This window comes from Monodelphis domestica, chromosome 5, assembly GCF_027887165.1.
Source record: "Monodelphis domestica isolate mMonDom1 chromosome 5, mMonDom1.pri, whole genome shotgun sequence".
NCBI classification, from domain to species: Eukaryota; Metazoa; Chordata; class Mammalia; order Didelphimorphia; family Didelphidae; genus Monodelphis; species Monodelphis domestica.
This window is the reverse complement of record NC_077231.1, coordinates 213,439,585-213,465,652: the sequence shown is the minus strand read 5'-3', so window position 1 is coordinate 213,465,652 and position 26,068 is coordinate 213,439,585. Positions and strand designations below refer to the sequence as shown.

At 37.3% G+C, this 26,068-nt stretch overlaps 1 long non-coding RNA gene across 1 annotated transcript; it reads left to right on the top strand.

The window, feature by feature from the left end:
- Positions 1-727: 727 nt before the first annotated feature.
- On the top strand, positions 728-25,645 carry LOC130454600 (uncharacterized). The gene is made up of 3 exons (XR_008912322.1): positions 728-797; positions 16,484-20,205; positions 21,236-25,645. It is a non-coding gene; the product is annotated as an uncharacterized LOC130454600 (long non-coding RNA).
- The last annotated feature ends 423 nt before the right edge of the window (positions 25,646-26,068 follow it).

The window sequence follows — 26,068 nt, the reverse complement described above, 5'->3', positions numbered from 1 at the left end:
CAAGGAATACAAAGTTAACGCAACAACGAAGACAGTTCGTGTTTTTAAGAGTCCCTGTTGCTCACAGACTAAAGAGACTTTAGCTGAGACGAAGGAAGCTCCAGAAAGAAGGGAGACAGTGCTTGTCAAACATGAGAGACAGGGAAAATTTTCGGAATCTGGAGATGGAGTGTCCTATGCAAGGCCCAGCCAGCCAGGGTTACTCGTAGGTGCTATTACTGCCACTCCCAATTATATATATTAGGAAACGGAGGGAGAAAAGTTATTTACAGGACGAGGAAACTGAGGCTGAGAGAGGTTAGGTGAGGCACCCAGGGTCATATAGCAAGCAAGGCAGGACCTTAACTCAGAGCCTTCGGATAACCATTTCTAGCCCCCGAGCTAGGACAATACCCAGCCCAGAGCCCATGGTCACCGCCACGAAAAGCGGCAGCATAAGAGGACTTCGGCTATCTCTTTCGGAACCCATAACAGTTCCACCTACAAAACACATTGGAGAGGAGGCCGACGACTCGACGTGTGTGACCCGGGGCAAGATGATGTCCTCCTCTTGGGGCTTTAATTTCCACATCTTAAAAAACGAGAGGTTTGAACTACAAGATTCCTAAGGTTCCTTTGAGCTCTTGTTCTCTAATAACCTCCTTTAGAGGGATAGTAATTATCAGGGAACCACTTCCGGTTTGGATAGCGTTCTTTGGTTTCCATAGTAATCAGACTGACGCTGACACGTGATCTCTCCACCAGGGAGGTGAAATAAACCCTGAGCAAACTGTTCTGAGTTAGCCACCTTAAGCTGTGTAAGTACAGGCGTGCTGGAAGGACCAGCAGACACTTCATATATATATATATATACACTTTATATACAACTAGATGTAGAGGTAAGACGGGATCTCAGAAGCTATCCGGCCCAAACTTCATATTTTATAAAGGAGGAACCTAAGACCAACACAGGTTAGCAGTAGTAGAAACAGCAGCAGAGATGGTATTTTTTTTTAAACCCTTACCTTCCGTCTTGGACTCAATACTGTGTATTGGTTCCAAGGCAGAAGAGTAGCAAGGACTAGGCACTGGGGGTTAAGTGACTTGCCCAGGATCACAGAGCTGGGAAGTGTCTGAAGCCACATTTGAACCCAGGACCTCCTGTCTGGGCCTGACTCTCAATCCAGCTGTCCCCCAGAGATGGTATTTGAACTGGGGTTCTTCAATCATACCATTTCCAGCCTTCTTTTTCCTGTATCAGGCTCTCACTTGACATGGATTTGTGAGCTCATTGGTCTTTTATTTCTCCACCAGGGCAGACCACAACGGGTCTTATCTTTCTTACAACTCCTTTATGTAAATCCTTTATAGAGACCTTCGCTACTCAAAGGTTTGGAAACTTCCTCTGTATCTTTACACATCTTGTAGAGGATGAAAGATACACGTGTGTTATTCTTTGTTCTAGCTGCCTAGCCAACCTATTTCCTTTTTCTTTCATACATGTATCAAGTCTTGATACAAATCATTGGTAAATCATTAATCTGTAGTTTCATGTTAGTATAAATTTGTTTCCTTATATTCACTAGCATAGTTGCTCTAGACAATTCACATTTTCATCATCAATAATAAAACTAGCCCTTTTTTAGTAGTTTTTTAAATGACTTAGTAGTTTTTTAAATGACGATTCTTTGCATTTTGCTCTATAACATTTTTGCAGTTATTACAGAAACAGTAGTGTACTGAAGAGGATATTTTTTATGTTTCATGGATCTCCACAGCCAAAAATTTTTCCTACTGACCAACATGTCAGTGAACTTCTCCCCAATAAAAATGGACAGTTTTGATTACATAAAATTTAAAAGCTATTGCATAAAATAATTCATGCAGCAAAAATTAGAAGGAAAATCATTAATGAAGGGAAAAATCTTTGTAAAATTTTTCTGATGAATGTCTGATAGTGAAGAAATATTAGAAATAGATTAAACTATATAAGAATAAGAATATATAAGAATAGGAATAACTGATCAAAAGATCTAAACAGACAGTTTTCAAAAATGAAATTTAAGCTATCAACAACATAATGGTGGGGAGGGATATGCCAAAATATTAAGAATGAAAGAAATACAAATTACAACTCTGAGGCTCCACCTACTAAGCATCAGAATAACAATGATGACAAAAAAGGAAAATGACCATTGTTGGAAGGGATAGGAGAAGACAGGCATTGTTGGTGGTTCTGTGTGCAAGATACATTCAGGAAAGCAAATAGCAGCTATGCCCTGAATTGTGGATACTTTTTGACCCAGTGATCTAATACTATGTATACAGATCAAAGAGGGAAAGGATTCATATGCAAACATAACTATGTATATGTACACAGTGCACATATGTATGTATGCAGACATATTCATAGCCATACTTCATCAGTAATGGAGTTGCTAAGTAAATTAGGGCATATGAATATTTTAGAATATTATTAGAAAAACTTACTATAACAGTCCCACCCAAAGGTGGCTTGGGGCAGTTCACTGGGGCACATCAGTGTCACATGGCTGTCATACAGGAAATATCCTGGCTACTTTGAGAAGTGGGGTAAACTGAGAAGCTTTATGTTACTTCTGAAGAGTGGTGGGAAAAATAGGTCCACTATAGATATACTATAGATACTATATATATAGTATACTATATAGATACACTAAAACATTTTATTTTATTTTATTTTTTTATAAAACCCTTACCTTCCATATTGGCTCCAAGGCAGAAGAGGGGTAAGGGCTAGGCAGTGCGGGTCAAGTGACATGCCCAGGGTCACACTGCTGGGAAGTATCTGAGACCAGATTTGAACCCAGGACCTCCCCTCTGTAGGCCTGGCTCTCAATCCACTGAGCTACCCAGCTGCCCCCTACACTATATAACTTTAAAGAAAAACACTTTGAGAAATCTTAACCCTAATCAATGCAACAACCTACCATGAATTCTCAAAATTAATAATAAATCCTACTTCCCACTTATTGAGAAAGGAAATTAGAGGTACAAGATGAGACGTGTAATTTTGGGCATAACCAATATGTAGAATTTTGTTTTATTTTGCTTAAAACTCTTACCTTCTGTCTTAGATTTAATACTAAGTATCAGTTCCAAGGCAGAAGAGCAGTAAGGGATAGGCAATTGGGGTTAAATGATTTGCCCAGGGTCACACATCTAGGAAATGTCTGAGTTCACATTTGAACCCAGCACCTCCTGCCTCTAGGTCTCATTCCCTATCCACTGAGCCTCCTTGCTGCCCCTGTATGTGAGTGTTTTGATATGTGTATGTATAATTGTTTTGTTTGATGGGATGGTGTATACAAGGGGTAGAAATTGGTTTTAGTAGACTAGACCTGGATTAGGTCAGGCCAGCCTATCAGGTTTGAGACTGAAATGAAACAAGACACTCATAATTCATTTAATTTTTAACCAAAGGAGGGGTTTTTTCAGCCATAACCAAGAAAGGACATTTCACATACTCTCATGTTGGTGTTGGTCATGCTGATGGTCTTTGGTAATAAGCTTGAGCCTTACAAGACTAGGAAGCAGCATCAGTAGCCCAAGTGATAATCCTAGAGCTATTTAATGCTTGAGGATAGTTTCACAAATTTTAAAGGAAAAAAAATAGCCATATCTGCATGGTGTAAGGCCTTAGGATATCATTTCCACTAAGTTAATGATATAACAAATAATATTTTTAAAAAAAGAATAGAAAAACATCTACACATCTGATGAATAAAAGTCTGAAAATATATGCAATGTATCACATCCTTGGATTTCAACCTTTGCAAGGGAGTAGGGTGAGAGGTTTCTTTTCATATCTTTTTTTTTTTTTAGTGGCTATACTATTTGTAATTTGTGACTCTTACTTTTTATTTTTTATAATTATACTTTCTGTTTGTATTAATATAGTAGTATAAGTTGGTTTTTTTTTTGGCTTTGCTTACTTCACTTTGCTTTAGATCATGTGAAGTTTTCCATGCTTCTCTGTATTTATCATATTTATCATTTCTTATATCCCAGTAACCAGTAATATTCTAGTATGTTTGTGTAGCAAAAAATTTTTAGCTATTCCCCAACTGATGTATATTTACTTTGTTTCTAATTCTTTGCTACCAAAAAAAGTATTGCCACAAATATCTTGGTTTATATGAGGACTTTTCTCGTTAATCCATGACCTCCTTGGGGTATAAACCTGATGGAGGTGGGCAGTGGGCAGGGAGGAACAGTAAAAGGAGTAGGAACTTCATGTTCTGAAAGCTGGTAGTTCCCAACAGTTAGTAATAATTAAGCATAAACTGCAGAATCGGTAGAGTCAGCATTAGTCAAGCATAAATTTCAAAATCTGTATTATTAATCAGTAAGCCATTCTGTATTGTTAATCACCAGTACTAGATCTGTATGTCCTTGTTCTGTGCCTGCTCTGTATTATTAATTGCTCATATTGTTTTGTACTTACCTTAATTGTGAACTGTTAGGCATTATTAACTACCTGACGTGGTCATCTACTCTACTGTATCCCCCCACCCAAGTTGCCATCTTTTATGAAGGCATTTCAGAAGGGTAAGAGACCTCTCCCACACTGACATATGATGACAGCTGTGACAATGGGGGGAACATGGGACATGCCCACTAAGGGCTTTGGAAGTTCAGGGGACTCCCCCAAACCTGTTTATATTCCTTATTCCCTTTCAGTTCACCTATGGCATGTCAAACGCCAAAATACACACACCTCCACCTGAATTCAGACCCTCCTCCTCAATGCTCATCTTCTGGGGTTCACAGCCTGAATGCCCAGTAACACCCAGTAATGGTCTATTTTGGAAAAGGTGGAGGTTTTCCCGGAATGGGAGGTAACAAGACTGCGGATTCTCAATAAATACGCAAACCTTGTTCCACAAGGAAGGGATGGATGTTATTCTTCTAGAGAGAGCTGCTATTCTACCAGTTCAGGGACTACTCAATCCATCACCTCTTGGGCTACTCCAAAGCTAACCCATCAGCCCCCAGGGTATTCCATCAGCCCTTAGGTTATTTTACTATTTTAAAACTATCTTCTTCAAGTAAAATTCTTTTCTTACTTCTGAATTGAAGAAACTTTGAACTACCCATTCTTGGGGCAAAATCCTGCTATGAACTTGTGTATGTTTCTCCCATCATATGCCTAGTAATGGAATCTCTGGGTCAAAGAGTATGTACATACATTTTAGTCACATTATCTGCATATTTTAAAACTATTTCCCACAATCTGGTTATACTAATTCATAGGTCCACCAATAGTATGTGTGTTTATCTTTTCACAATCCTAACACTGACTATTCCCACTTTTTGTTATCTTTAACAATTCAGAGAGTATGAGATAAAACCAGATTTGTTTTGATTTTAATTTCTCTTATTATTGGTGATTTGCAATACTAATGAGCATTTATTTTTTAAATGAACAGAAAAGAATAGACTCGTGTAGAGGAAAGCACAGATAAGTGAGATTGCTTTGGACCCAACATGCTAAATTTATTATACAAAATTTAAAAAAAAGGTATATGTGATGGAAATTTGTAGTTTTAGAGCTCTTTTTCATTTTGATATGAAATTATTTTGTCTGTGTTTGTTGAGTTCAGAAAAAAAATTTTAAATAAAACAAACTTTCTGAGGTCTTATCAGTTTCCCAACCCGCTGAATATATTTTTCTCTTTTTAGGGGAGTTGTTATACAGCTATTACAATATGAGCTGGTAGGTAGCTCATAGTAACTTTTCAGGCTAACTGGGAATATATAGAATCATCATTGTTATACTATTAAGGCACAGACTTCAGTTTACCAAATAGAAAGTATTCTGTCTTATCAGTGTAATATTTAGGGGTACAAAGTAGAGTAGGATTTCCCCATTTTTACATAGATGTCCATGTTCTGTGTACTCAGCAGGTAATAAGACTTAAGTCATTAGCAATTACCAAGGTTTTATTAGTACAAGATCCCAAAGACAGTGCATATCCCCAAAGTGACTCAGAAAATTCTTTAGGCCAATAAAGGGGAACCCAGACAAGCCCTTGGAACAGTGGTAAAGACTCCATGTAAGGTAAGTGGGAAATACTATGTATGGAAGGCTTTGTTTGTTACATTTCATTAGTGCTTTTGTGCAGGTGGAAAATTTGTCACACCTGAGATACATTCCTAGCATCCTTTTAAGTTACATCCTCATGTTACATAAGGAGGCTTGGGAGATAAATTTGGCTGAGACCCATCTCTTTTTTGAGAGCTTGTGCTTTTTGGTAAAGTTCTGCAGGTGTGAGTCTCTGGCTCTCTTTGCTCTGCTCACTTGACTAAAAGCATCCTTCCCCCCCCCCTCATTTTTGGTTATTTAAAAAATTCTATGTATTTTTAAATACTAGAAGTATTTATTTATTTTTACTCCTATAATTTTTGGAGACAACAAAGGGATTTCAGAACTAGAGGAAACTGATTTCTTTTCCTGGTGTGGTTTTTCCTCTCCCCTCTCCCCTCTTCCTTCTTCCTTCTCCCTCTAAGAAACCCTTCAAAGCTTTCTCAGGCTCATTGCCTACACTTGCCCACCAGGAGAGCCAGGTAGCCAGGTCTCTCACTCACAGAGACTGTTCTTGCTAACTCCTTCTGCTGTTACTGCTGCTTGCTGTTGCTACTACTGGTAAACTTTAACCTCCCTGCCCCTAACCCCAGCTCAGTTGAGAGGGATGCTTTTTCCCTTTTCAGGGGGGTACTAGTCCTCTCTCCTAACTAAATCCTTTTCCAAACCACCCCACCCAGCTTCCTATACTCCCTCTTAGCTAAAACAAACAAACAAACAAGAAAACCTCTTCCCACTCCAGCTAAGAGGAATCCTCACCCCTAAAACCAGCCCATAATCCTTGACTTAAAACATCCTCATCCCTACCACTAGAGGCTAGTATTAAACACTCAGTTTTTTCTTTTTATTGAACTGCTAAAAATGAATGCTACTCTACAAGAAACCTTTTTGGCTTTCTTAAATTGGTAACTTTTAAATTTTCAGAATGCCTCCTTATGTAGTGAGGAAATTTTCTTTAACAATTCTTAAATATTAAGGCACAAAAGATTATGGTACACAAAATGCAAGCTAAAATGCAAGCTGACATTCAATTTGAACTGGACAATTTTAAGCATTCCTTAAATGGTCCAATGGAAAATGAAGATTCCATCCAAAATATATCTGATTTTTCCAAACCTGTTCCTGAAATTCCACGAGAGGAAAATCCCATTTCTCCTGAAATAGAGGCAAAAGACCCCTCTCCTATGTCTCGGAAAACCATATAGGTTTCTACCTGTACTACCTCACTATCCACACAGACACCTCCTATAAAACCACAACCACTGACCGATTTCTGTGAAGGTGTTTTTCCCCTTAAGGGAAGTGCCCACATAAGTACCAAATGGGGATGTTTTAACATTAAGACAACATAGACCTTTCATATCCCAGGATATTAAGGAATTTAAATGAGATGTTCCTATTTAAAAGATGAACCTATCCTGGTAACAAAAAAGTTGGCCAATATATTCTTTCATTTTGATCCTCCTTATAAGGATGTTGAACAATTGCTCCATGCCTTTCTGACAGAATGTGAGAGGGTTAAGATCATCTCTCATGTTAATAAAGCCCAGGGCACAATGCATCAAACTGGCCACCTGTAGATCCTCATTTGGACTATAATGATCACAATGAATATATGCAACTATGTCATACTAGGAACGCCATTCTAAAAGCAATGTGAAAATTCTCCAAAAGACTGGATGCTTGGACTAATTTTGAATGCCTTAAACAATCCAATGATGAGACACCCTCGCAATTTATGGATAGGCTCATTGAACTGGGAGGTAGGTACTGTGATAATTAAAATAGTGGAAGACATAAACTGTGGCAGTTAAAAGAGTGTTTTGGATTAAATTTTGACTGCAGAAAATATGGTTTCAAGACAGTGTCTTGTTTTAAATTAAATATAAGGTGGTCACCAGGGAAAAATTCCCAATTATTAAATATACCCAAGTCAGCTAGGTTTTATAGAGATTTTAATTAATACAAATGAGGAATTAAAGAAAGGGAGAGAGAAAAAAAAGGAAATAATGAGAAAAAGATAGGCCGGCTCAGGCCAGCCCTGGCCAACCCAGGCCCAAGCCCTAAGAGAAAAATCAGTCAGTCCTTTATCCACTCACCACAAGATTTGTCCAGGCAAGGATTCTAGTGTTCAGAGAGACACCAGTTCAGCTTTCGCCAGTTCAGCTTTCCTAGTTGACTTTCCCAAGAGAGAGACCCCAGAGGGACAGAGTCTCCTCAGAGGGAGCTCCAGCGAGAGACCTGCTCTCAGTTTCTCCTCTCCTTTTAAAGGGAATTTTCTCCTATGTCACCTCCCCTAAGTTCTCACATCTATCAATCACAGTAGGCGTTTTCCAAAGGACAGACCATTCTTAATTCACACCTACGAAGGCTTGAACTTTTGATTAAGTTCACACCTGAAAAACCTCTGAGTAAGTTTCTCACCTCTTTGCTCCTTGTATTCACAAGTTGCCTGACCTTTATAGGTACATAGCACCCTTTTGTATTAGATCTAAAACTAGGCATAGTTTGCCTTACTATAAATTGTAAAGATTAAAATTTAGGAATATGGGGAGACTGAGGCAGGTAGAAATTAGTTTCTCTCTGCAAGGAGTATTATACTTTTTAGAGGTTTATTAAAGGTTAAAGATTAAAGAAAATACAGAATAAGAAAAAACACATGCCTAGGCCAGAGGCCTAGGCCAGATAACCTCACATCACAGAAGAAATGTATCTGCTCCAAAACGGAAGTCCAAAAGAAGGGCCCCAAAAACCTTTCCACCAGCTTAAATCCTTCCTCGATCTCGGCCCACCTCAGAATTCCCATGAGATTACAAAGCATTTTGGGGAAGTGGAGCAAAGGCTTGTGGGGATTGTAGTCCTATATTCAAGTCTATTTTTTACATTCCTCCGTTTGATCATTTGCAAAAAAATTAATTTTTTTTCCAAAGGATCATGAAAACATAATTTAAAGATTACAATAATTTGATGATAAGAGAAAAAAACCAAACAAACCCAATAATTGCTGAACGCATTGACAAAAAGCCAGTTAGGGGGCAGTCCCCTTTGGCATGAAAGTACAGATACAAATAAATGTTCAATCAACCACACCCAAAGTTCAATTTTGTGCAACTTGTGGTCTGGAGGCTTCTTCATGGTGGCTTCTCCAACAGTTCAGTTCTGGATTCAGAGAGGTAGCATCTTCTTTACCTAAAATTCTTCTCAAAAGGAATTTAAACTTTGTAATTTAAATAATTTTTTTTTTACAAAGTATGGGTTTAAGTATTTTTCATTGTTCATCAAGGAGTTTCTTCCCCTAAAGCAGGCTTAAGTAGGGGTGGAGTAGAGGTCTCACATTCCTGATCTAAGTTCCTTCATTGTTTAAAATGGGGAATGGTCTTAACCAAACCTTATAAAGTAGGGTCTGAGAATTTTTTAAGATTCACAGTACCTAGACCTTGATCTTTCTATAGAAAGAGACATTAGACATAAAATGACATTTTGTAAACAACTGTTCCAGAGTAATCTAGGATTACTTTAAAACACATTGCCCAAAGTGGCTTGAAATCGATATTGATGAGTTGAGGCAAACTCCTGCTTACGTCTTTAAAGGCAATAAAGAAAAACAATAAAAAACTAATGATCTACTAGAAAAGATCCAGAAAGAATTAAAATATTTAACATACAGAATTGATAAACAAGAAAAAGGTCATGATACTCAACCAATGGCACTTGCCCCTTTCCAAGAACCTAACTATCGATCCCTTATCTGCCACTTCTGTGGAAAGAAGGACCACATAATGATGAACTGTAGGAATTTCTTCCAAGCAATTAGAAACAATATTCAATGAAATAATAGATACAGAAACGAGTATAGAAATAATAATCACAAAAATTATTTCAGGAATCAAAAGTTTGAAATTGGTAACAATCCTAGGGATATAAATAGGCAATTGATAACTCAAACCAACTTACCCCACAACAGTATATCCTGAGTGAAACTCATCCACAAAATACTCAGGGTGCTACTGCCTCTCCATGTGGGGCAGGTACCCCTAAGGTGGTACCCCTTAGACTATATTGTTTTTGGTGATAGTAACTCTCTTCAGTTTTGTCTCACCTCCAAATAATACCAAAGAAGAAGAAATAGTTTTTGAGTACAGTGCCTGTCTACCTTCTTATTATCTTCATTTGTATAATCCTATTTGTCACATTGATTAAGGGTTTTTAATAGCCCCACTACCTCTGACTATGTGCTTTTGATTTGTGTATAATAACATATAAGGGTCCATTTGGAAATTGAAGTAAAATGCTGTAACAATATGTGTATTCCCCACCTCTGCTTTTGTAGAAGTGTAATGGATGAGACATATAGAGTACAAGAGGAGGTGGAAAAATATTCCTAGGGGATATGATTTCCCATGAAGTGTATTGACTTCTGGATGATATTTTGGACAAAACGAGCACTTTTATCAGCAATAGAGGTTTGTGTTTTGGTATTTGTTGAAACCTATTTCCTCCAAGGTTGCAAGATTTACTAGATGTAAAAGAACTTGTAGCATGTATTTGTCATATAGCAACTCATATGACTGATTGAACCTTCTGTTGATAATGAATAATTGCCTGTACTGATTTTATTTGACTATTGATCATGATAAGACTTCCCTATTGCTGGATCTGTATTATTTCATTGTTTCATTTTTCATTATTTTCATTATTTCATTCATTCATTCATATTATTTCATTCATTCCTTCTACTTGAACAAATTGCCCTTAAGAACAATACATATATTACCTAAAAAAACAAAACTATATTAGTGACCTATACTGACCTGATGTGCCTGTTATTACATTTTTTGCCTTCTATAATTTTTTTTCTTGAATGTATTATTGCTGTTATACCTCCATTGCTTTATCTACCTCATTTGCACTCACACTGAGGATAATGGCAAGTTAAAGAGGAAATGAAGTATCTGAGGCCAGATTTGAACCTAGGACCTCCCATCTCTAGGCCTAGCTCTCAATCCACTGAGCTACCCAGCTGTCCCCTGATAAATTTATTTTTGATCATTTGGACTAAAATATTTTAATATTGAAATAAAGTTATATCCTAGATTTTTAACTTTTTAAATTTTTAATTCCATTTTGCTAATGTTATTGTCTTTTGAGAGTGATATGGTTAATAAAAAAGTGTGTGCAGTGTTTTGCAGATCTTTTTCAAGTTTTCTGATTAAAATTGTTGAGTGCTTCTGATATTATTGACAAAAGGAAATCAAACCTAATGATAATAACAATTAGCATCTACATAGAGTTTACTATGTGCCAGACCATGCTAAGTAATTCATAATTATTATCTCATTTAATTCTTAAAAGAACCCTTGGAGGGGCATAGACAAGATAAAAGGGAAAGTAAAAGAATCCATTTGATTTCTACCAAATGTAAAGGATAATTTCAGGGTTGTGACCTAACTAAGTTAATTTTAGGTCACCTGGGGATATCCCAAATAAAATACCCAAGTCAGCTTGAAATTTATGGTGATTTTAATTAATATAGAGGAAAGAAATTAAGGATAAGGGAGAATGAAGGGGTGTAGGATTTCTCCAACTTGACCTGTGCCAGGGGGAAGATTAGAGGCTTTTAAGAGGATAGTTTTGGAAGGTAAAGGAGAAAGGAATCAGCCTAAAACTCCAAGAGGGCTTAGCTAAGATGCCTGAACCTAAAATAGCTACTCAGCTTCTCCCAGTATAGTATCAAGGGAAAACTCACCACCAAACTGGACAATAGCTTCAGTCATGCCAAGATACTTCAATGCTTAGCACTCTACCAGCCAGAGCCACCTCTCTGGGGAAAGAGGCTGAAGAGAGGAAGTGATGTGAAATATATAGACAGTTTTACATCACTTTCCTGCATCTCATTTGTATCAATGGTAGCTTAAGCTTGACTTAGGACAGCCCAGGGGTCTGTCAGCTGTTTCTGATTTGTCATTCCTAGCACATGTCTATCAGAGGCCATCCTCCTAAATACTTAATCCTTAAGTATGGGTGTAGACATTCCTGCTTTTGTTAGACTAAGTAGGATGGAGTAATGAAAAGTTCACAAGACATTCCTGATTTTGTTAGACTAAGTATCTTCATTGTTACAATCTGGAGATAGCTAAATCCAATCTTCACACAAATTGCGATCCAAAAAGCAATGATATAACACCTCAAAATTCATTCTGGAGTAGCATAACCCACCAAAAAAAAAGCAAAATAAAGTAATTTTTCAGCCTCCACCACGAGGGCGAAGGTGGAGCATAGAATACCAATATGAGCCCCAAAGAGGCAACCTGCCTTCAGTACAACTGAATCAGCAGCCAAGACTTCTGGATTCTCAGTCACAGATGTTAAGAGATTGGACAGTTGTTCAGAAGGAGATTACAAGGGTCCTCCAATGCATGTTACAATGGAGCTGACTTGGACCACCTCAAAGATGTTTTTAAGAAAATTAGTGTCCCCATCATTGCAAATTTAAGGATGCATTATGACAACAAGCTTCTTATAAGGTATTTGAATATTTTCTTCATTGATTATAGTATTTTACTGTAATGGGAGAAAGAAGGAAGCATTAAACATTAAACAACATTAAACTGTTATGTCCATTGCATCTTAAAGTTGCAAAACTGACTTATATAGGTATGTTGGTTTAAAATCCCCTCAATTCCTTTTGTTTATGGATAAAAATTAGTGATCTTTCTAAAGCAACTGGTTTATACATCATAACTTCACATTATTAAAGCCAGACTTGTGGTCTGACAGGTGGAAAACTGTTCATTCAAAGGGAAGAAGTAAAAATAATAGAGGACTTACTGCTTCTCCTTTGTTTTTGAATAAGATCAAAAACATCCGAATGTTGGAGTTGGGATACAACGCATTTGGCTGTGGTTTATCAGACCACTACAAGGTGAAAAGGCACTACCACACATCTGACAAAAATGGTCTGCTAGGACATTTAGAGTAGCAGTGGCTCTGGATTTGGGCAGTTCATGTTTTCTTTGTTCTTCTATGATTCTGCTTCAATCACTGAGTAGTACAGCAGCTTCTTTGATTCAGGTATGCCATGCTGGATATTTCTGTACCACTATTTCCCATGTCTCCAAGTCAATACTAAAGTTCTTCAGAGATATTTTGAATGTATCTTTATTCTGCTTCTTCTGACCACCACTTGTGTGCTTCTCTTTCTAAAATGGCCTTAGGTAAGGACAAATTTGAACTATATGTCCAGCCTGCTGTGGTTATGCTTTCTACAGTAAGAGTTTTAATTCTTGAACTGTTCAGATCTAGAGAGGCCCTTAACTAGTTCCTTATTTTGCCAGACATTCTTCAGGATTTTCTTGAGACAATTCAAATGGAAGTCATCATTAGTTTTCTGGCATGGTGCTAATAGACTGTATACAGGTATACAGATAGTGTATATACATATACATATAATATATAGATATAACATATATATATATATATATATATATATATATATATATATATATATATAATAGACAGGTATGCAACAGTGTAGCCAGCAGTTTGGCTCTGTAGACTTAGTGCATGTGAATCAAAAAAACCATTCTGAAAAGAAATTTTGAATTACATATATATAAATATTTACATACATATAAATAAATTACAGAATAGAATAGATAGAATTAGCATTCTATGAATAAAGTGAATAAAATATTCATACCCTTTGATCCAAAGATTTGGTTACTAGTCATATACCCCAAGGAGGTTACTAATATGAAGAAAATTCTCATATATGCCAAAATATTTACTGTAGCACTTTTGTGTTAATGAAGAAAACTAGAAACATAGTAGGCACACATCAATTAGGGAATAGTGTAAAGATGATTTTAGCTTTGTGACTTGAAATCTAAATAATTGGTTACCAGGGAAAATTCCCAAATAATAAAATACCCAAGTCAGCTGGGAATTATGGTGATTTTAATTAGTATAGAGAGAAGGAATCTAGGAAAAGAGAGACAGAGAGAGAGAGAGAGAGAGAGAGAGAGAGAGAGAGAGAGAGAGAGAGAGAGAGAGAGAGAGAGAGAGAAGAATTAATTTAAACTGCTCTGCCACTGGTTGAGCCAGGAAGTAGTTAAAAGCCTTGGCCAAAGTGACCTCCCTGAGCCTAAGGGAAAGGGAGTCAGTCTTATTACTCATCACAAGACCATCTCCAAGGAAGCTATCGGAGGGGGAATCCTCCAGGCTGAGTTCCAGTCCTCACTGAACTGAACTCCGAATCTAATTGCACCCTGAACTGAATTGCCTGAACTGACTTTTTTAGTCTCCTTTTAAAAAACTTTTTTCTTATGTCACCTCCCCTAAATTTTCACATCTACCAATCACAGTAGATGATTTTTCCAGGACTGCCTATTCTTTAGTTCTCACCTTCTTTGATTAGATTTTCTCCAGGATGGTCCACTCTTTAGCTCTCACCTTCTCTGGTTAGATTATATCTTCTGAGGTACTTCACAATTCTTTGTTAAGCTTACCTTTTGTGAATTACTTGACCTTTTTGTGATTAATTTAACCTTTATTGGTACTTAACACCCTTTTGTATTAGATCTAAAAAATAGGCTTAGCTTAAGTTTTAGCTTCAATATAAGGTATGAGTTAAGTACCTTCATTGTTCAATCAGGAGTTTACAACTTTATCTTCTCCTAAAGTATATCTAATTAGGTTGGATTAATTTTAAAATTCACAATAGTCAAGCAAATTATAATATTAATATAATGGAATATGACTGTGATATAAGAAATGAAAATGATGAGATAATTATGGAAAGAGCTATATGAACTGATACAGAGTAAAGTAAATAGAACCAAGGAAACACACAGAAGAACTACAATAAAGAAAATGGAAAGAACAACCACAAAAAGTAAAAGATGAAGAATTTTTAGCTGAAAAAAGAAAAAAGTCAAATTTATAGTCCCAAGAAATTATCTCAAATAGCATATTCCAATGCTTTCAATTAATGAGGCACACTTCTGTTTAAGGTAACATCTCTGCCAGCAGCTATTAATATACCTGTTCAGATTTTTGGGAACAAAGCACTAGAACCATAATTTACAGTATAGGCAACCTATTTCACATTTAAATAATTTTCTTTTTCCTCCAGTTATGTATAAAGAGTTTCCAACATCTTAAAAAGCAATTTGAGTCATGAATTCTTTCCCTCCTAACCCCACCCCCCAACCTGTACCGTCATGTAAAACATTTTTTCATATTAATCCTTTTGTGGAAGGAAACTCAAACAAAAAATAATTAAGAAAGAGAGTGAAAAAAGTCTGCTTTGGTCTGGATTAAGATTCTATCAGTTCTTTCTCTGAAAGCAGATGGCATTTTTTAAAAATCATGAGTCTTTTGTGATTGATTTGGATCACTGTAACTGAGAATACTTGTTATTCATAGTCATTCATAGTACAGAATTGCTATTACTGTATATACAATGTTCTACTGGTTCTGCTTGCTTTAGTCGGCTTTAGTTTTTGTAAGTTTTTCCAGGTTTTCTGAGCTCCCCAGATTGTCATTTCTCACATATACTTTAACTTACTTAGACAGTACTGATAGGGAATTCTTTGCCTCCACAAAAAGAGCTACTTTAAATATTTTTGTACACATTGGTCCTTCCCCCTTTTGTCTTTTAACTCTAAAGACTACAAACCTAGTAATGGGTCAAAGAGTGTATACTATTTTATAGCCCTTTGGGTATATGTCCAAATGACTCTCCAGAATGATCAGATCAATTCACAACTCTACTAACAGTGCATTAGTGTTTCCCACATTACCTCCAGGTTTTATCATTTTCCTTTTCTGTCATACTAGCCAATCTGCCAAGTGTGTGGTAGTACCACAGAGTTGTTTTCATTTGCATTTCTCTAATTAATAGTGATTTATTTTGACAAGATGATAGAAATCTTTAATTATTTTGTCCAAGAACTGACTGTTCAAATCCTTTGATCATTTATCAATTGGATAATGACATATATTCTTATATATTGTGGATTTTACAGCATGTCCATCCCTCCCTCCTACTTCCTGGCATGGAATAGGTCTTGAATGGACCAATCCCATACTGAGGGAGGGAACACACCCCCTATTTCCTGGCATGGGATTAGTCCTGAGTTGGCCCAGTCCTGTGCTAGTGAGGGGTCATGCCTTCCCCACTTCCCAGTGTGGGATTGATCTATATAAGGACCAATTCTGCACCTAGGTGGGCTCTTGCTCTTTCTAGGAATGAGCGTAGTGAATGGGGATGGGAATAGTGAAAGTGGGTAGTTAAATTCAGGAGGTGGGAAATTCTGATTGCTTTTGTCTAAATAAAGCATTTAAAAGATTGGAGTGAGAGAGTTTTTCTTTTAGCCTTTTTCTACATTTGGCAACACTACAAAGGGACCTCAGAACATAATCTATAGGTAAGTAGGAAACCCCACCCTCCCACTAGTCTCCTGGGCTTCCCGCCCATGCAAAAGGCAGGAAGCAGCTACTGGACTTCCCCTCCATCTACTCCCTTTGATCCCTTGTCTCCGTCATCCTTCCCATTCTCCCTTCTCTCTCCACCTCTTCCTCCACCTCTTCCTTCCCTCTGGATCCCTTGTGTAGCTGGGTTTTTCTTTTTTCTGCCAGCTCCTCTGGGAACCCACCACTGAGATCCACCAGGGCTTCTTTGTCATCTGGCTCATCTCTTTCTCCCTCTTTTCCACTCTCTCTTCCTCCTTTCCTCTCCTCCATTATAACCTCTCCAGTTTATTTATTTCTTTCTCCCTCCTTTCTCCTCCAAGCCTAACTTCCGAAGCCCTGCAGAACTGAGCTTTCAAACTCTTCCCAGGAACCCTGCTAAGTCCTCCTCAGTGCTCTTTTTTCTGCCAATTTTTCCTGTATCCCACCTTCCCTCTTCCAGCCCAGCTTCTCCAGCTGTCCCCTTCTTCACCTCACCCCCTTCAACCTAGCTCTTTCTCCTGCCAGAGACCCTCTGCTGAGTGGGGCTTTTTCTCCTTCTCTCCTTGCTTTCCTGCTATCTTCCTTCCCCTGTCTCTCCCTTTTTTCTTCCTCCTTGCTCTCTCTAGATCCTGATCTCCCCTGAGCACCTCAGATCTGGTACTCTCCATCTTTCTTTTTTTGTTTGTTTTTCATTCCACCTACCTCCTGCTTCTTGCTACTTTTGCTCTTTTTCTCTCTCTCCCTTCCTGTCTGCCCTGCCTCACTGAACTTCTCCACTCCAAGGGTCCACTTCCCCCCAACTTCATCCCTCCCTCTTGGGAAATCACTGGGATACCTGCTCCCTGCTCCCTGCTCCTGCTTGATCGATTCCTAGCCTGCAGCCCCTGATCCCTGCCACCAGACCCCTGCTGAGAGTTCTTCAGAAGCAGGTAAGGTATACATCCTTTCCCCAACCACCCCCTAGCACAGAAGCACCCCACCCCATTCGTGTGGATTTTTTCTCTCTCAAACTCTCCCCCACCACCATGCAAACTTCAATTTCCTGCCCAACCCCAGAAGTTTGCACCTACACCTGCTGTTTTGTTTGTTCTGTTCTGTTCTAAAATATAGCATAATGTTGAAAACCCTGATGAACAGCCTTTTGTCCACTGGGGTTTTTGATAACCTTAGGGGCTCAGACTAGCTTTTTCTTTTATTAATATTATGAGGTTTTCTTTTTCTATTCCTCAATAATAAACACCAAAAGGCCTACCTGCTTAACATGCAGATTCAAATGCAGGCCAAAATGTAAGCCCAACTGGAGATTTTAAAGAGATCTGTGTCTGGTTTCCAGATCCAACAGGAAGACCCCTCTCCACCTCTGTCTCAGGTGGAAGATACCTTTCCACCTCTGCCTTAGGTGTAAGATACATCTTCACCTACATCTCAGGTGGAAGACCCCTCTCTACCTATATCTCAGGTGGAATTTCTCCTCTCACGTCTCTTGCAACTCCTGGCCAACCTGTTATCCCCTGCCCCTTCTCCTAGTGCCCTACCATCTCCTTGCCCTTCTCCCAGCCCACAGCCTTGCCCATCCCCAGACCTAGTTCCTACCCCTCCCCTTTTCCCCACCTCTCCCCTTACTTTTTTCAGTTTTGACACAAACATCCTCAAAAAAAGACTAGAACTGCATATGAATCATATGAATATATTTTCCCCTTAAGTGAAGTGCCCACATTATGGACAAATGGAAGCATGGTGACCTTAAGGCACCACATGCCTTTTACTCCCCAGTACATAAAAATTTTAAACAAAATGTTCCCTTATATGAAGATGGACCAATTGTAGTCATAAAAACTCTGGAGAAAATTTTCCCCACATATGATCCTGCTTATCAGGATGTGCAAAACTTGCTCCAGGAATTTTTGAATGAATAGGAGAAAGGGAAAATTATTTCCACTGTTAATAGAGCTAGAGGAAGGAATGCAATTCATTGGCCTGAACATGAACCAAAATGGAATTATAATGATGAGGATGAATATTTTCAGCTATGTTATTCCAGGGAGTCTTTGCTAAAGACAATGTGCGAATACTCTGATAGGCCTGGCACATGGACCAAATTTGAAAATCTTAAACAATTGGAGGAAGTCACACTCCCAATTTATGGACAGATTAATTGAACTAGGAGGAAGGTGTATAGACCTGGACCTCACTAGAGAAAGGGAAGTGTGGCAAACATGGAGACAATTTGTGAACAATTGCTCCAAAGTGATCCAAAACTATTTCAAATCTAACTGCCCAAATTGGCCTAATATGGGCCTAGAAGAATTGCACAGGGTCACAGTATATATTTCTAAAGGCCATGAACAAAGAAATTAGGAAACAAATCACTTGGTAGCAAAATTATGGAAGGAACTAAAATCCTTAACTGAAAAATTTGATAAAAAGAGAGAATGAAGATCTACCAATGATCATTGCCCCTTTGCAGGAATTCACACATTAATCATTAATGTGCTACTTCTGTGCAATACAGGGTCACATAATGATGAATTGATGGAATTGGAAACAGGCAGCTTGAAATAACAATTTCAGAAATAATAGTTTCAGAAATAATAACATTAGAAATAATAACTTCATGAATAATAACACCTTTAGTAATCCTAACTATTATAGAAATCTCAACAATTAGGGTAATAATACTCCACATCCAAATTCAAATCGGGAAAACTATAACTCACACCTACAACAACAATAGATCCAAAGTGGAGCTCATCCATATTATACTCAGGGTGAGACTGCCCCTCAGCTTAGGGGAACCCAAGGTAATTCCCCAAACACACTAAATAGTCAAAAATCTTTATGAAGGTATGAAGAAAGAATAGGGCACTGGAATGAGAGGGTACAGCCTTTGATTTCCCAGATACTGATGTCTTAATGCCAGAAATTGAAAAGGAATATTTCCCTTCTAACAAAATATTACAAGTATATACAAGAGTTTATTAATGCCTGGCATTGAAAAGATTATCTTGGAAAATTAAGCACTGGCTAATAAGCATAATGAAATATCCAAATCACTAGAAATTTGGATCATTATTAAATTTAACCCAAAAAGCACTTCAAAATGACTTATAGTATTTGGAACATTTACAATAAATACCACACTACACTGTGATTGACATAAATCCTTTGAAGGGAAAATTTATGGCTCCATATTTAAAGTGTTGGTTAATCTATAATATTGCTCCCATTTAAAGAGAATACCTTCTATAATATTGCTCCCATGTCAAGAGAGCACCTTCTACCAATGATGAGTAATTGTATTGATCCTATTGTATTGTACTAATTGTTTATTAATTGTTTGCTTTGAGAATTGTTGCTATATAGCTATTGTAATATTTGCTATTCGGTATGTATTTTGTAACATCCTATATTTGACCCTGAATATATACCTTTGTAAAAGTCCATGAACTAATTGGACAGAAAACTTGTATTGATGACTTGATGTACTTGTATTTTGTATGTTTTGAAAATTTGAAATTTTCTTTGAACATGTCTAACTCATTGCCTATTGTTTTTTAAACCTATTACTTTACTTTGAGAAAAATCATTTGCACTCACACTGTGGATCATGGCTAAGTTAAGAAGAAATGGATCTCAATTCTTGGGTAAGAAACCTTTATAGTCTACTTCTTAAGTGACACTAGTAATGTGTGTGTGTGTGTATACATATATAAGATTTTTACTGATTGTAAAAGATATATTTTTGATTTTTAGAACATTTTTTATAATTACACATGCAATTTGAGTTTTCCTAAGCACATGTCATCAATATTTGACAACTTTTTTTATTTTCTACTAGCTTAGATTTAGTATGTCCTTTAGTATGTCCATTAGCTCTAAATGTAACTGACTGCCCGAAAGCCTTAGACTGTGGGAAAATGCCACTGACTCTTTAACTATTATGGAACTTTGCTTTGTGACAATGTCTGATTCAAGAAAATGGGATCAAAAAGGAGCACAGACTTCATCTACCTGGTGCCACAAAAAAACAGGGACTTAACCTGAATAATGCCAAAAGAGCACACAGGTCAAAAAGAAACAAATCCAGATAGGATTGATAAAATTCTGCTCCAATGAGAAAGGACTTGAACCTAGTGTGAGACTCGAGGTTGCAGCATTTGACATAAGTTAAGATGCAGGGCTCCATATACCAAACTCCTTATAAAATACTTTCTATCAAGTACCTACCAATTGACTGTTCTGGCTCCCCTATCCCTAAGAAATGATGAAAAATCAGGTCAAGGAATAAAAATTTAGTCCCTTTTCCATCTTTCATGCTATGGCAGTTGACTGTGTCCCTGGCTGCTGTAATAAATGCAAGCCGTAGGACATGAATTACTTTAATTGGACCATTATTCAAGGACCTATTATAATTTTATTTTTCTTTATTTATAATTTTTACATATCAGATTTGGAATTGGATAGTTAGGATTTTCATCCAGTAATTATTTGACTTTTTGTGGTATTTATTCTGATGTTTTAAATTGGCAATGATTCATATGCCTCATACCTCAGCTATGTATCCCTATGTGATTTCAATTTTTTTTTTAATATATCCTCCTCAGTGGGGAATGTGTTTTATTTTGTATGAAAATTTTAAGTTATTTTAAGGGTAAGAAATTTGCTGCTTCCCAGAATTCAGAGACAAACTCCTTGTGGAAGATGCCATGGAGATACCTGTGAAGACCACATGCTGCTCCAGGAGATCCTTAGCAAACCAGATGTGCAAAATTGAACTTTGGAGGGTTAAATTCATTTGTTTTGTTAGAATGCATTTGTTTTATATATACTTTGTTGTGCAAAATGGGACGGCCCCCTAATTGGTTTTGTTCTTGTTTCTCTTTTGTTTCGTTGTCCCCAGGTAGTATTTTCCCAGTGTAAAATTGTATGTACATTAGTATGTTATGTTTATTATGATCCACTGGGGAGACTGGGCTCCAAAAGGATCACAGGGAGAAATGTGGGTTTTAAACTGTATCCTGGCTGGGGATTGCAGTTCCCAGCATGCCCCAGGGGTCCCTCCCTCCTACTTCCTGGAGTGGAATTGAATGGACCAATCCCATGCTGGGGGAGAAATCACAGCCCTATTTCCTGGCATGGGATTACTCCTGAGTTGGACTAATCCTGTACTAGTGAGGGGTCATGTCCTCCCCACTTTGCAGCGTGGGATTGGTCTATATAAGGACCAATCCCACACCTAGGTAGGCTCTTGTTCTTTCTAGGAATGAGGGTAGTGCATGGGGATGGGAGTAGTGAAAGTGAGTAGTTAATTTCAGGGTGGGATGGGAAACTCTGGTTTCTTTTGTTTAAAGAAAATATTTAAAAGATCACAGTGAGTGAGGAGTTTTTCTTTTAGCCTTTTTCTACAATGTTCAACTCATCTCTATGTATTTGAGAAACAAAACCTTTATTAGAGAGACTTGTAAAAATTTTTGTGCCATTCTGATTCCTGTGTTTTACTCTTACTCCTATTTCCCCCGTTAGTTTCTGACTACCCCTTCCTCAACTTGCTCTCTTTTCTATCAGCCCCACTCTCCTTCTCTTATCCCTTCTCCCTCCTACTTTCTTCTAGGACAAAATAGACTTATATACCAATTTATTCTGTATGTTCTTCCCTCCCTAAGCTAATTCCAATGAGAGTAAGGTTCATATGCTCTCCTCCTCACCTCTCCCATCTTTCCCTTCCCTGTAAAAGTTCTTTCGTGCCTCTTATATGAGATAATTCTTCCTATTCTATTTCTCCCCAAAGAGAATGAGAATCTCTGACCCTTTTCTAAATCATGAACTGGGACTACCACAACCAATTAGTATTTTTCTAAAGAACTAATTAATCTGGGATATTGATTAATACTTATGGTCGTTATATTTTATAAAGTTATATAGTAAGCTGAATATAATGTATTCGGTTGTTTTTTTCTGTAACTTCATATTAACTGCAGTTTCTGTAATTTCCCATTTTCTGTAATTCTGTAAAACAACATATTGCAATGAGGTGTGGCTTTACCCAATCTGTGTATCCTAATTAGAAGGGAGTGACTCGTAGGTCATCATCCAAGAGACAGGTCTCTGAGCTGAAGGCCTCTGTCCTTTCCTAGGCATGCATAGAAGGCCTATTCTGTGGAAGACCTACTTCCTAAGCATACACAGAGAAGACTTGTCATATATGCCTTATATGCCTCTTTGCCATCTAAGGAAAGAAAGGGGTTGGCTATGGAAGTGTCTGACCTCTGGAGGTCCAGAAAAGAGAAGTGTTAGGGTATATAACTGGTGGAAATTCCTCATTCACTTATCTTTAGTTGGGCATATGGAAGCTTAAAGAGCCAGCTTTCCTGAGAGACATCAATTCTCTCTCAATAAATCTGTTATTGACTTGCAGCTTTGCCTCTTTATTTTTAGATTGACTGGGATATTCATCACATCCTATCCTACTTCTCTCAATGTATTCCTCTTTTTCATGCCTATTTTTTTTTTAGAAATCATCCCATCATATTCAACTCATACCCTTGCCCTCAATCTGCATATACTTCTTCTAACAGCCCCAATAATGATAGAGTTCTTGGGAGTTATAAGAATTTTCTTCTTGTGTATGTATTGTGAATATTGGATTAGGTTCTCCCCTAATTTTAACAATGAAGGTACTTAGCTCTTCCTTAATTGTGAAGATTAAATTGTAATCCCCTGTCTTTTTAGATTTTAATCCCCATAAATGTAAACATGGTACTTTAAAGTTAAGTATGGAGATCTACCCATTTTTGGACTTAACCAAAAAAATATACGAAAAGCCATCTCACACACTAAGTGGGAGGTCTCTGACCCACTTGTGAAAGAGTGGGTGATGAATCAGAATCAAACTGACTGCCTTCTAGGTAGTCCTAGAGTGGAGAATTGGCTGTGATTGGTAGACATAAAGATTAAGAGAAGTGATGCAAGAAAAAAAAAGTCTTTAAAAGTGATAACCAAGGACTTGAAATCAGTTCTTCTGGGAGTTTAACTTGGAACTCTCACTTGGAGTGGAACCTCCTGTGAGAGAGAGTTCTGCTGCAGTTCTACTGGAGTGGAGAATTTTCTTCATTCAGAAGAGTGCTGACTGGACCCGCTTCCTCGTGACCCCTTTTCTTTGGCTTTCTGATGAGTGCAAAGGCTGACTCCCTTTCCTTGGCCTTTCTGGAGGCACCAGCCTCTGGAGAGGCTCATCGTCTTGGGACTCCTTTCCCTCTGCTGGGGCCTTTGAATTCCTGCCTGGCTCAGAGGAGGCCAGAATAGCTCTCTCTGTCCTTTCCTCTCTTTCTCTCTTCCTTAATATTTTCCCTCTATTATAAATAAACTACCATAAATTCCATTCTGATTTGAATAACTCATTTGGGATTTATAAATTTAAATTTCTGGTGACCAACTAAAATATTAGTCAGTCCAATGATGAATTTAACAGCATTTAAACAGTTTCATTTTATTGAATGTTTTTTTATTTCTCTTTCCTGTTTAATTTTTTGTGCTTCACATTAGAATTGTATTTGAGAGTCAAATTTTCCATCCAACTCTGTTTTTTTTATCAGGAATATCTGAAAGTTCTATATTTCATTGAATTCTCATTTTTCTTCCCAGAAGGATTATACTGCTTTCTTGAGTAAGTGATTTTTGGTTGAAGTGCTCATTTCTTTTCCCTCTAGAATATCATATTCCAGACTCTCTGATCCTTTAATAGAAAAGCTGCTGAATCTTGTGTTTTTCTGATTGTAGCTCCCTGATATTTGAATTGTTTCTTTTGGGCTGTTTGGAATATTTTCTCCTTAACCTGGGATTTATGGAATTTGGCTGTTATTCCTGAGAGTTACTATTTTGGGAGGGTATCTCATTCAGGAAATGATCATGGATTCTTTCAATTGAAATCTTACCCTCTGGGTCTAGAATATCAGGACAGTTTTCCTAGATACTTTCTTGAAAAAATTATGTTCAAGCTCTATTTTTTTTATTATGTCTTCCAGGCAGTCAAATAATTCTTAGATGATCTCTCCTGTATTTATTTTCCAGGCCAATTGTTTTTCCTATGAGATATTTCACATTTTCTTCTATTTCATTTTCATTCTTTTGACTTTGTTTCTTCATGTTTCATGGAGTCATTAGTTTCTAATTTTTAAGGCATGATTTTCTTGAGTGAGTACTTCCTTTTCCATTTGATCAATTCTGTTCTATAAAGATTTCCTTTCCTCAGTGAATTATTGTACCTGTTTTTCTATGCCAATTCTGCTTTTTAAGAAGTTCTTCTCATCAGTGCATATTTATATATTGTTTTCCATTTGGCCAATTCTGCTCTTTTAGAAGTTCTTCACTTCAGTGGCCTTTTATCCTTCTTTTCTCAGTTGGTCTATTCTGTTTTTTAAGATGTTAATTTCTTAAGTCTTTTTGTGTCTCCTTTACCAAACTGTTAACCATTTTTTTCCTATGATTTTCTTGTATCACTATCATTTTCTTTCCAAAATTTTCTTCTTCCTCTCTTATTTGATTTTTTAAAATTCTTTTTGAGCTCTTCAACTAATTCTTTTTGGGTTTAAGGCCAGTTAATGGATGCAGCAGTATTGGTTTTCTTGTCATCTTCTAAGTTTGTGTCTTGGTTGTCTTTATCACTAAAATAACTTTCAATGTTGAGTTTCTCTTTTTGTCTATTAGTTTGCTTGTTTTCCTGTCTTTTTCTCTTCTTTTAGTTTAAAAAAGCTGTTAAAAGTTCCCTCTCTAACTTTGTTGAAGGGAAAACGGTTCCAAGCTTCAGGTTTTTTGTGCAGCTGCTTTCAGAGCTAGCTATGAGGATCTATAAGCTTTCAGTTCTTCAAAAGTAGTGTGATGTAAGAAGAGGTGTCTTTAATACTCTTTCCTAGCCTATGCATTAGTCTGTGTATTAATTAGAATCTTGAACCCTAGAGATTACATTTTCCACAATTCCCTTTTCCTTTTCGTCTATGTGTGTCATTATGTTGATTGAAATTTAAGTTTTGGTTTTGGCCATGCTTTCTCTGGATCCATGTGAAGGAGGGAGGAGTGCTCTTGGTTTTTGCTAGCCATACTTTCTTATACTTCAAGTGAAATATTTAATAAATATTATTAAATATAATACTTGGAGTATCAGGGTATTGGATATTAATTTTAATCTTTACAATTGTCAACTCTATAAAGGGTCTAGAACTCAGAGGTTTGTTTTTTTTTTAAGTTGGTAAATTCCTGCCCTGGCTGCAGCTGAGACTTTGAGCACAATAGTATTCCATCACCAACATATACCACATTTTGTTCAGCCATTCCCCAATTGAAGGGCATCCCCTCATTTTCAAATTTTTTGCCACCACAAAGAGTGTAGATATGAATATTCTTGTACAAGTCTTTTTCCTTATGATCTCTTTGGGGTACAAACCCAACAGTGCTATGCCTGGATCAAAGGGCAGACAGTCTTTTAGTACCCTTTGGGCATAGTTCCAAATTGCC